We start from the raw sequence: 12,436 nt of genomic DNA, 5'->3' as shown, positions 1-12,436 counted from the left end.
TACCGTATTTGACTCTTGATGATTTGTCCATGATATAGGTAGGAACTGATCAATGAACAGGAACTTGCTAAAACTTTTTAAAAGCTTTTTCTTTGGAAACCAGTGACAACAACAGAAAGGTAACAATAGTATAAAACTATAAATGGATATGGATTTTAACAAGATTTAATAAAATGTTTCTGTGAACTAATGATGTGGAAAAACTCCATTTCTTTTTGTGTTTAATGGTATAAAACTGTCAAAAACACAACTTAGGAATTGAATGAGGCAAGGACATGTCATATCTGTGTAGGAAAACCAAGGAATGATTGTTAGTCTCCATCAATACTGTACATGTTAAGCACAAATTGTATGGAACTTATATGAAAGAATTTATTTCCTCAGCTTTCACACAATTAATCCCCTAGCTGTATATTGACTTGTTTATTTTTAGCCTCCGCTGCTATATAATGCTCTAAAAGCTTTCTTGTGTACAAAAGAATTCAATACAACATGAAGTCTCATGTGGCCAGAAGGAGAGCGATCCCTGACTGGAAATCCTGAGGAAGGCTCACAAAGCCACTGGAGCAATGAAAGATGAAAACCAGAATTGTATAAAGATGGAAGGGTTTGCTCTGCTGGAATTGGCTATTTGCAGATAGGGTGTAGTAAGTGGCAAATCATAAAACACCATCTTGTGGAGGACAGAAGATTTTTTTTTTTGTGCTTAAAGAGTATCTGTCATTTAAGATAATTTTTCATATTGTGTGTGTGTGTGGGGGGGGGGGGCTATGAACATTTATGTAATATACTATATTAAGAAATGCTGCCTAGTTTGTAACGTGCCCCTTAGTTGCAATGCTACTTCTACGTTAGCTATGGCAAAGCTGTCTACAGGATTGAAGACATGTCTCTCTTTCCTCTCCTTTTTGTTATATAGCTGTGATTGTTAACTCTTTCTGCTCTCTCCATAGCCGTAGTATGCTATGAGCATTATTTTCAAAGATCAAGCTGAAAGTGAAGGGGTTATCACTAAAATGAACTGTGGACCATGTCTACTCTACCATAATATGCTCATGGGCTTTCTGTCCAAATGCTCTTAAGACATATCCTTAACCTGTTCAGTGCTGAACTGGCGAGTAATTCCAGCTGCAGTGTTGAAACAATTACCCATGGAGATTCTCTGGGGTGGAGCAGGAGGTCAGGGCAGGCTGTGGAAGAGTGTAAATGGGAACAGATCCAGGGTCACAAGGGAATCCAATAACAAGAACTAGGCACGGGACAAAGATTTCTCGATGGCATATAGCACGAAGATCCGGCAGGGAATGCTGGAAGACACCGGGTTGTATCCATTTTGCGAAAAGGGACAGCACCAATTAGCAGTGCACTGGCCCTTTAAATCTTCTGAAGTTGGCGCCGGAAGAGAATCAGTAGAGGTAAGACAGGGAGGAGGAGCACTGGGGCACAGTGAGGATCACAGGTGAGCCCGCAACCCGAGACGTGGGTCATGGGAGCACACGTGACAAGCAGGACCTGACTCTTAAAAAAAATAACCTGAGATATCCCTACCGCATGGGGGGCTGTTCTATAGCTTGCCTTAGGCAGCACATAGTTTAGGTCCATCCCTGGTAATAAACTTAAAATTCTGCTATTTTACTCCTGTTAGGATATATTCACATAGGAGTACACACTGACCTTGACATTTAGGAAATTGTTTGTTCTCTTATTTTTTAACTCCAGTGTAAGTTGAGGAGGGGTGAATGTGCCTGATAAACAGGGCAGAATACATACATTTCAATGTTTCATATAAACACATGCATGCTTTATTCATACAAAGATTCTTGTTACATTATCGACCATATATAAGTATTTTACAGGGATTTTTTTTTAAATAAATAAATTGATTTTGGGAACCTCAGTATCTTTGGAACATTTTTAAATTTCTTTTTTCTTTGGCATTCAGCTCCCATACGATTTTCTTTCTGTCAGTAATGTTTTCCCTGCCTATATTTTCTTGTTTATTTGAAGTACAATTTTTCTGTCCGGCAACAAATGTAAAAAAAAATCAAAGTTTTCGTCCTGCAGTCTTTCAGCAATCTCCCAGCTGATAGAATATGCCCTAAGTAGCTGCCCATGGATCTTTTGATGTTTGCTGGCTAGGTTTTTATTACATCCATTTCATTTCTCTTTCATCTACCTCTTGGCATATTTCGTCTCCCTTGCAGTAACTCTGTGCCTGCTCTGTCGTTGTCCCCCAATCCATGATTCCCATGTTGCCTGCCAGGCACTAAGTGACCTGCTTGTTTCCCAAGTTTCTCTACAGCCTGCTTGCAATGCAGAGAGGCCTCCGGTGATCATACGCTAAATAAAGATATTGGCAAACAGCCATTAGCTTTAATGTTTGGTTTCGCTGAATTTTGATTTGATGCGTTTTTAAATGGTTTTATTATTACAGAAATTCTCCTATATCATAATTGGAAGACGACACAGCTGGGCTGTAATTTCCCAACATTATCTGTAGTTAACTCTTGTTCTCTTCTGAGACTTGAAATCAAAGCGTTCAGCCATGTTCCGATATTTTTTGGGTCAAGGACTATTGTACATTTCTCTACACATACACAAACCTGTCCATACAAATTATCCAGTCCCGTAGGCTCCCGCGTGTTATATTGTGTAATATCATTGAATTACTAACACTTAATTTAATTAGGTATTGTTAACATTCAGAGATGCTTTCAATAAGTATTCTGGTTGCAGGTTTTGAAACCAAAAGCAGGAGTGGTTTATAAAAAGAGAAGAATTGTGAATAACAAACTGCAATGAAAGAAAATCTGAGTGCACAGACATGCACCACCTACCAGCAGAAGCCAATTGCAGCTCAATTTTTTTTGGTATTCCTTACTTTTACTAAGTCTGTCTGTACCCTATTAGTGTCTCTAAAACTAAGGATTATGATACACAAAATGATCATATACCAGCCGACCACGGCATCCTTTGGTTGCAAGATATTGCAGGTTATAGCTATCACAACATAGGGGCACATTTCCTAAGGGCTTTGCGCCGCTTTGTAAGGCACTTTAGCCGGCCTGATCGCGTTCTTCATGGCTAAAACAGCTTGCACAGGTATTTAAGAAGTGTCTGCGCTGGGATTGTGGTGCAGCTGCGCTGCCCTCCATGTAACTCAAATTATGGGGCATGTCGTCGGACGTTCCGACTGATTCGGACCGAGCGCCGTATTTAACTTGTGATTGTGTCACGCGCCCTATGTTAGAGGGGCACCACAAAATAGATGGTGAACTCTGTCGGACCTGAGCGGGGAAGCGACAGATTCATGATTTCTGGTGCACAATCTTAGTAAATCGCCGCACGCAGCATTATACACGAAAATAGCACTTTCAGTGAACTCGAGCAGCAATGTAAGTAAATGTGCCCCATTGTCTGAGTGGGCAAGGTTTCATATTTGTGGTGTATCATCAACCTTAAACAACCATCTAATAAACTTTGAGTACAGGCGGTCCCCTACTTAAGGACACCCGACTTACAGATGACCCCTAGTTAAAGACGGACCCCTCCGCCCCGGATGATTACAGGTGAAGCTCTCTGGATGCTATAATATAGTCCCAAACTGCAATAATCAGCTGTAAGGTGTCTGTAATGAAGCTTTATTGATAATCCTTCGTCCCATTACAGCAAAATTCAAATTGTCACTGGGGCAAAAAAAAAATTGTCTGGATCTACTATTTTAAAATATACAGTTTCGACTTACATACAAATTCAACTTAAGAACAAACCTACGGACCATATCTGGTACGTAACCCGGGACTGCCTGTATTGATGTAATATGTACTACAGCCAACAATTCCCATCACAGATTATTTGGAAAATCCACCAGAAATCTTCAAGAAAGTAGTAGTAGTGGTAGTTTTGTTGTAGTTAACCCCCTGGCAGGCAAAGAGTGACATCCATGGTGGAAATATACAGCCTGCTAATATAACCTTATACATCTTTTTGCAAAATCCTACCACATTTACTGTGTTTTCCTGTGGTATCCTAACAGCATATTTTTAGCACCTGGACGTAAGCTCTGAAAATTCAACTCTGATAGCTGTACTGAAACTATAATGAGTTGTTCCATGACATGAATGACATGGATATAAACAATAAAGGTCCTTAATGATATTTTTGAAAATTTATATTTATAATCTGTTATGGTCATGTTGATGGACAAGTGTCAGGGTTGTTACAGGTACCGTAATAACATCTTTATATTGTATATTATCAGATAATAATAATTCCTTTAATTATATAGTGCACACAGATTACGCAGCGCTACACTGAGATTACCAAATCGGTCCTGAAGATAATGAACATAGACTGCTGTTCAGTCTCAGCAATCAGTGAAAAAAACTTATTGGGGCAGATTTATAAAAACTGTCCTAAGGTTAGACAGTGCAGACTTGGACTAGGCAGTCACATAAGTGTCTAATGCTGGATGATAAATCTGTTCTAGTCTACCGGTACTCTGCACCTCCTATTAGTTTGCTTACTTTACTCCAGAAAACTGGGACAAAATTCTGGACACAAAACCCCAAAGTGAGAGATGAAGGTATCTGGCGCATGACATGCACAACATGTAGGACACAGCAGGACATGTAGGACACAGCGACCACCAGGAAAAGTTGGTTATTTGTTTCACTTTGTCGACATATTGGCAATGTGTTTCGGCTTGGAACTCAAGCCTTCATCAGGCTAATGGTAAGGAAAGTGAACGTCATCATATTTCAACCTTTAAGCTGCAGTGACCACAGCATCACAGTCATCAGAAATAGCTGCATGCACTGGAACATATTACAATGCACAATATATAGACAATAATGTAGTATAAAGTAGTAATGTAATAAAGTAGTACACCAGCATGAGCTTTTATGACATCTAGTTATAAGTCTATAGGCAGTAATGTGGTCAATGATTCGAGAGCAGATTTTACTCTTCTTGTAAGACTTTCTACACATTTTTAGATGGTGTCCAATTAATTCTGAAGAGTGAGATCAGTCAGTTATGTTAGATAAAACATCCTCATTTATCTCAAAGGTGTTTAGTGGGGTTGAGGTAAGGGGCTCTAACCAGCCAGTCAAGTTCTTCTACACTGAAATTCTCACAAACATGTTCTTATGTGCTTGGCTTTGTTCATTGGGGTACAATTATGCTGGAATAGAAGATGACATTCTACAAACTGTTCCCCAAAAGTTGGCAGCATATAATAGCCCAAAATGTCTTCATGTACAGAAACATTCAGATTTCCGTTCACTGATACTTAGGGTCTTGGGTCAACCACTATAAAAACATATTAGCATGATGCATACTCCACCGAACATTAACACAATGAGGTCCAACAGGTAAAGCTCCTCAGAATTTGGTGACCGTTCTTTGTAAATTTACATGTTCTGCCACTTTGTGACTGAGTTTCTGTGATCCCTACATACTCACCACTCACCATTAATCAAGGGATATCTATAAGAGAAGGCATGTGATGTACTGAATTGTTAAAGAGTTGCATCCTATTTAGTGATTTCTTTATAATGAGCCGTTAGGGATGGATTAGGGATGATGGGACTGAATGGAATATCGACCATCAATGGTTAAAGCAGGGGCCCAATAACATTGTTGTGACATCTGTGCCAGCGTCATCCTCTGTCTGTAAGGTACAGCTGTGCTTATGTGCAGATTGTATCCGTTTTTTGCACTTTAGCACAAGGAGGGAATGTCTTCTAGTTGTCTACTCATCACAGTGGGTGGGACGAACAATAGGAAGGGAAAGATGAAAAGGGCCCCAATGTCTTTGTCTCAGACACCTGTCTGTTCCCAGATCAGGCGTTACAGATGTCTAAATAGTATATAGATTTAAGGCACTAAACCAATGCACAGTCTTCTGAAGGAATTATTAATGGCACACCCTTTTGTACTTTTAAATCCTATTACAAGGGAAGTGGCTAATTTGCTAAATGAACCATAGTATGTAGATAAAGGTATAGTAACAAGTGTTACTTGTTATATATAGTAACAAGTGTTACTTGGAGTGTATAAGTGGTCTAAGCCTCCATATCTCAGGCATAAGAAACAACCATGCCTGGCATCTGATCTAGATACCAATAATACCCGTTCTTATCTTCCGATTGTACGATCTGATGACCCTCGGCTGATGTGCCTCTGGCTTTTATAAGGCATATAATAAAATCCCTGATGTAGAAGAATGCTATACTAACTTCTTTTATAAAGAGGGCAGTTATCTCTCCCTAGCCCTGCCCTTGCAGTCATGATGTGTACACACCAGTAATCCCTCACATCCTGAAGCTCTCAAGAGTATTCTCCCCCCTTCTCTACCAAGTCAATCAGCTTTTCCTTGCTTGAGAGCCCTGCATAGTAATGCGGGAAGCAGCACCCAGTGTAAGACAGGCAGCAGCAGATCCACCGGGCAGAGTGGTAAGAACGAAAGAAAGGAAATGCAGTCATCCATATTCATATAATCATACGTCCTTCAGATTTCCTTTCAAAAAGTTCCAGTTTCTAAACTGAGACGTATCTATTTCAGGTTAGATATGTCAAATGTTATATTATCATAATGGTAGATTCGGCACCGCTGGACGGTAATTGCCTTATACCCAGTCATTTGTTCCTGGTATTCTATATATTATGCATTAGGCTAGGACAGAGCTTCTCCAGGGATCTAGATACAAATCAATCAAGAATGACCTCTTCCTCCTGTTCCTCCAATTCATAGTAGCCAATTCCAATATTTAAAGAGAATTTGTCAACAGATTTCACCATGCAGACAGTGTAATGAAAAGAATCTCAGGACTCCTACTCAACATTGTATGTGGTCTTGTATGATCAAAGTAGCTGACGTATGCCAGGAACTAGGTGAGGGTCATAAAGGGTAAGAACCTGTAAAAAACAGATCAATATTATTGCAGATTGTGAGTAAATGGATATGCTTTGGTTTCCCATTGGCTGCACTTGCAGCTGATTAGCCATTGTGGACTTCCCATGCCTCGTCTTCAAGCTGTAGCATGTAAATTTATGAAGGGTTTAAGTCATGTCCCTTTGTTGTGTTAGGTACTTGCAGCAATCAATAATTAATTGAATCCGCTTCCATGCTGAAGTCTGCTGGAGTTCACCTTCTTCTTCCCGGTGCTTGTAAGTGGGTGTCTTGCGACACAATTTTCAATGTTGAATCCTGCACGTTGTCCAAATCCGTTGGTTCGTCTGCCGGCCTGCCCCCGATTTTTGTCGCGTGAAAGCCAGCGCCGATGCGCCAAAATCTGATCACGTGCGCCAAAACCCCTGTTAAATGCACCACTAATCAGAAATCGTCGGGAAACCCAACGAAAATGTGGTCTGAGGACCCTTAGTAAATGAGCCCTAATATATGTATGATATATTTTTAATCTGCTCTACTTTTCATTAGTAAATTTTTTTTGTGTAGGAATTTAGCTGGCCAACATCTACCACTAGTGACCAACCGCCCACAAAGAATCCAAGCATCTTGTATATTGGACGGTATATTTCACAAAGTACAAGGAAAGAAAATTCTAAATTATAAGCGTTGTAGAATATCAACTTCTCTGCTTATAATTAGCGAAGTATGTCACACACCATGTTTAGGGATTTGGTTCAACAGGAGTGCTTGAAATGGATGTGCCTTCCAGATGTATGAAACCGTTTGCCAAGACAGTTGCATATGCTTGCTGTATGTGTACCACATATGGGAATTTTGCATATTGTTTTTCTGAACAACACAGTTCACAATGATTTGCATTAAAGCAGAGACAAAGTCATTCAGTATTTACAATGTAGTACAAATCGTTCTTAAAATTATACAGGCAGTAGATTTTCCTGTTGTGTGGACTTACAGTAGGGCAAACGAGTAGACAGCAAAGTCCAGCTCCCAACTGACAGCAGATAAGTGTCTCGAAACGAACGTTGGGCCAGCATGCAGTAACGGATACAAAAGATTCCAAATATTCCAACACTGGAAATGTCCATAAAAGATAGAAACTTTATTTTAGAAGGTTAGAACCGTAAATTACCGTATATACTCGAGTATAAGTCGACCCAAGTATATGCCGAGGCCCCTAATTTGAATGGACCTATTCATTACTGGAACACCTTTAGAAATCTCTGAACCTACAGTAGAATACAAGTCAGGTAGCTATTTATGTGAACTATGACAATATATAGGAGTCTGAGCCTCCATCCTCTGCAGTGACGCACCCATTGCACTTCTTATACTGTTCCCTGCACATCTTTCATTTCTTTTCCCACAACTCTTATATGAAAGTCTCTTCTAAAACTTTAATCCAAATTAATCGTCTCGCCTGCCCCCTGGAGAATTATTGTGCTGTTCCTTCAGGGGATAAGTTCCCCAGTTGGAATGTATTTCTACTTGCATATATTAATGGCTGCTTTGCATATGCAATACAAATGAGCTTGAATATATTTGAGCAATGAACCTGCACATGCCAATTTGGTAATTTATTCTGCAATGGGTGAAGACACAGAGCACTGCAAACCTCTCATTGACAAGCGGCTACTGGCAGCTATCTATGTATCAGGATCCCTGTTCTCTGCCAGACTCTACGTTACGTATTATATCAGTACATCAGAGGCCGGGGATGGTGTGAGGTGATAGGAGCGGTCAGTCCAAAAAATCAAAAAACACTCTTGATACAAAGTAATAAGAATATGACAATTGCTTCAATGGGCTGCGGTGAAAACCTGCAACAACTATATGAGAGGGGGTAGAGACCTTACGGATATAGTTGTCGTTACCCCCTTCCCTACCAACATCATAAAAACTGAACTGTAACTGTTACTGTTGGGCCAATTTCCTATTTATGTTGTTCAGGTCCTTCAATGTAAAGCAGCTTTTATACTGACATTATGTTTCCTTTAAAGGTGCTGTCTCGTCACAAATGGATTGGTGATACCTCACCAATTGGTGGGTTTTCCAGTGTCACAAGATCACCTGAATGGGAGTCTTTTGAACCCATTATCGGTACAAGGAACTCTCTTTCCATGAGGATCTTACCACTTGGATCCCCACCGATCAGCACAGTAACCTTGTTGTGCCCGGGCAACCCCTTTAATTGGTTACATTATAAACCAATGTAAATTACTGAGCTCCAGTTATCTGTATATCTATACTTCCAAGAGGCAACTTTTAAAAATATGTAAATGATGTACCCAATCAAAGAAATCCAAGACAGCACACAAATACATTGTCAGTAAAAGTATATGTTTATTAGATAACAAATCTAAAACCACATAAAAAACACATTAAAAAAACAACACACAGAAAATACAAGGTCCACATCAGGTCATTCCTACTAACTCCTCACTCCTACTATATTTAATCCAATAGCCAAATCTGCTAGTATATATCAGCAGAAATCCTGCTAGGTGGACAAAGTCAAACAGGGCTGAGCAAGAGGGAAGTATGAAAGTATATGTATACAGACCAAAGGAGCCGATCCCTGATACACATTTCGCGTAGAGCGCTTTGTCATGGATATTTATTATATATGTCCATTACTCAGCATTGTTATAGGTATTAAATATGTAAATGAGACAGAAATGCCTTAGGGGGCGGCTCCAGAGCCCCTCAATGCTCACTCCATGCGCATGTTAGCTAGTATGCAAACAGCGACGCACAGCCAATTGTTTGAGGCCTACATGCACACACGGTGGCACATGTCTCCCTTTTCCATTTTACTTGCCACTATCCGTCATATATTTGGACCAAATTTTTTGCTTTGCGATAAATGTTTAAATGCTGCTTAAAGATTTACTGTTAATACGCAAAGTGGCATAAAATGAATAATAATGTGGGCTTATAAATGTAAAATGCATCTTATTCATAACATACCATAAAACATGATGGTATAGAAGATTATTGGGCAATGGGCCCAGGCTTCTCTGGCCCCTGGTCACTAGTTATAACCATTGAATCTAGTTATCCATTTTACCTGAAGGCCATTTTTAAATGAATCGCTATCCATGTAATGATGTTAGAGAGGATACATGCTAAAGAACAGATTATTCCATACCGTGACAGACCAGGAGTCAATCTATTTACACTCAAACTATGGTTCTTTGTTTTTTGGAAAAGATTTGGGTCAGAATCTATTCAGTCCAAACTGAAGTTGCTTTAATTGTAATTGGTATACAATTGGTAATTGTATACAATTGGTAATTGGTAATTGGTAATTGGTATACAACCCCATCTAGTACTCAATTCCCCTAAAGGGCTCTTTTTTTTAGAGAAAAAAGTTGTCTTATTTTGTTGCTTTTTTTATGATTTTGTAATTTTCGGTTTTCATTATAATGATAATTATAAAAGCCTTAGGAACGTGGTGAAAATGGACGATAATGGAAACTATAAAAATTCTATCAAAATCAATAGACACTTTAACGGCTCTTTTAGACTTCCGCTATTATCGTTTATACAAGATCCGTTAGAAGGGAATCAGAAAATATTTAGAATTGATTTGGTCCCTAAATCCCCAAATTTATACAATCTATGAATAGACAAAAGGATTCACTTATCTCAAGCCACTAGGTTCTCAGTTTTGAGCTATGGCTATAGCACTGTGTTTTATTTTTTTGATAATTTAGTACAGGATACTTTGTCTTACAATGTCCCTAATCTCTTTATCGACACAATGCAATCTACAATTAAAGTAAGGTCTTAGATTTATGCCATAGCTGCACATGCGTTAGTCAATTAGGATGTAAATCTACAGATTAGAGGGAGAAAGGGTTAAAGCAATCATACAGTTTACAGTAAAAATGTCACAATAGATATATATAGTACCTGGCGCCTTTTTATAATTGTTTCTCGATACCCAGTCTCCTCTTTTTTTGTAAATTTGCTCCCGGCTTCTCAGACTACTATATATATACAATGGGGGTGATTTATCATGCTTTGACAACAGTATTCTAAAAAAAAATAAGGCATGACCAAAAAAAGCTATTTTTGCACAAATTTATGGCATAATTCCGTATTAAAGGATTTTTTACATTTTCCGCAACCTTGGCATGACCGTCAGGCAATAGTATGAGAGGTATAAATAATATATGTGAAGGCACAGAGTGGTCACTTGTGCTGTGAGGGGTATATATGATATATGGGGTGGGCATGGTGTGGTCAGTTGTACTGTGAGGAGTATATATGATATATGTGAGGGTACAGTGTGGTCAGTTGTGCTGTGAGGGGTATATATGATATATGTGAGGGTACAGTGTGGTCAGTTGTGCTATGAGGGGTATATATGATAAATGTGAAGGCCCAGTGTGGTCAGTCCTGCGTTGAGGACCATATATGATATATGTGGGGACACAGTGTGGTCAGTCCTGCGTTGAGGACCATATATGATATATGTGGGGACACAGTGTGGTCAGTTGTACTGTGAGGAGTATATATGATATAGGCGGGACACAGTGCGGTAATGTGAGGGTTATATATTACTTACCCAGTCCATTCGCGATCCAGCGGCGCATTCTCTGCACTGGATTCGGGTCCGGCAGGGATTTATTAAGGTAGTTCCTCCGCCGTCCACCAGGTGGCGCTGCTGCACTGAAAAGCATCGGAATGCACTGGAGTTCACCGAGCCATCCTGGATGAAGGTAAGCGCGTGTCCCGCGACACTTTTATTTTTAAATGCGGCCTTTTTTTACGAATCCGTCAGGTTTTTGTTCAGCCACGCCCCCCGATTTCCGTCGCGTGCATGCCAGCGCCGATGCGCCACAATCCGATCACGTGCGCCAAAATCCCGGGGCAATTCAGGGGAAATCGGCGCAAATCGGAAATATTCGGGTAACACGTCGGGAAAACTCGATTCGGGCCCTTAGTAAATGACCCCCAGTGTGGCACTTTTACTTAGAAAAGTTGGAAACTGCACTAAAAGTGCTATTTCTGTGTATAATGCTGTGTGTAGCGATTTACTAAGATCGTGCGCCTGAAATCATGAATGTGTCACTTTCCCACTCACGTCAGACAGAGTTCACCATCTTTTTTGTGGTGCACCTTTAACATAGGGAGTGCAACATAATTTGCAAGTTAAATAAACTTCGGACCGCTCCCCCCACACACCCCTTAATTTGTGTTGCATGGAAGCCAGTGCAGTTGCGGCACAAAAGGGTCGCATGCAACACATTATAAGCGCAGACATGTCTTAAATACCTGTGCAAGCCGTAGAAGGACGTGCACAGTCCGACTAAAGTGCAGCGCAAAGCCCTTAGTAAATGTGCCCCAATGTGTGACATAGTTGTTATCCAGGTGACATTATCACTGTACACATAGGGGCAGATTTACTTACCCGGTCCATTCGCGATCCAGCGGCGCGTTCTCTGCGGTGGATTCGGGTCTTCCGGCGATTCACTAAGGCAGTTCGGCACT

This window comes from Engystomops pustulosus, chromosome 2, assembly GCF_040894005.1.
Source record: "Engystomops pustulosus chromosome 2, aEngPut4.maternal, whole genome shotgun sequence".
NCBI classification, from domain to species: domain Eukaryota; kingdom Metazoa; phylum Chordata; class Amphibia; order Anura; family Leptodactylidae; genus Engystomops; species Engystomops pustulosus.
The sequence above is the reverse complement of the archived record's forward strand: the minus strand, read 5'-3'. Positions refer to the sequence as shown.